The sequence below is a fragment of the Penaeus monodon genome, chromosome 31 (assembly GCF_015228065.2).
Source record: "Penaeus monodon isolate SGIC_2016 chromosome 31, NSTDA_Pmon_1, whole genome shotgun sequence".
Classification (NCBI taxonomy): Eukaryota; Metazoa; Arthropoda; class Malacostraca; order Decapoda; family Penaeidae; genus Penaeus; species Penaeus monodon.
The window spans coordinates 21,524,469-21,524,818 of NC_051416.1; the positions used below are offsets into that span (position 1 = coordinate 21,524,469).

Consider the following 350-nt stretch of genomic DNA (forward strand, 5'->3'; position numbering starts at 1 on the left):
TTGGGATTAATGGCTATTAAACTAAATAACGTGCTATGGTCTTCATATAAACGTGGCAGATGAATCACTAGAATTTTGGTAATAAAGTTAATATTGTAATTGGATGTCTTGAGGATGAGATTAACTTGCATGTGTTTTTTGTGTTTCTTTTAAGTGTCTCCTTTTTTGGGATATTTCTTGGCATGAATGGTTTAATTTTCTTTCTTTTTTTATTTTTGATATGATGAAAATGACATGAATTTTCTATTTTTAGTGATTTTTTCCCCTCCACAGTAGATTAGATTTTGTGAAAATGATTCTCTGTTCATTCCAACATTTTAATTCCTATGCTTGCCGGATTTAAAGTTCTT

At 29.4% G+C, this 350-nt stretch overlaps 1 protein-coding gene across 1 annotated transcript in view; it reads left to right on the top strand.

The window, feature by feature from the left end:
* Nucleotides 1–350, top strand: part of LOC119592927 — a gene marked incomplete in the record, with an annotated part of 145,168 nt that overhangs the window by 141,930 nt on the left and 2,888 nt on the right.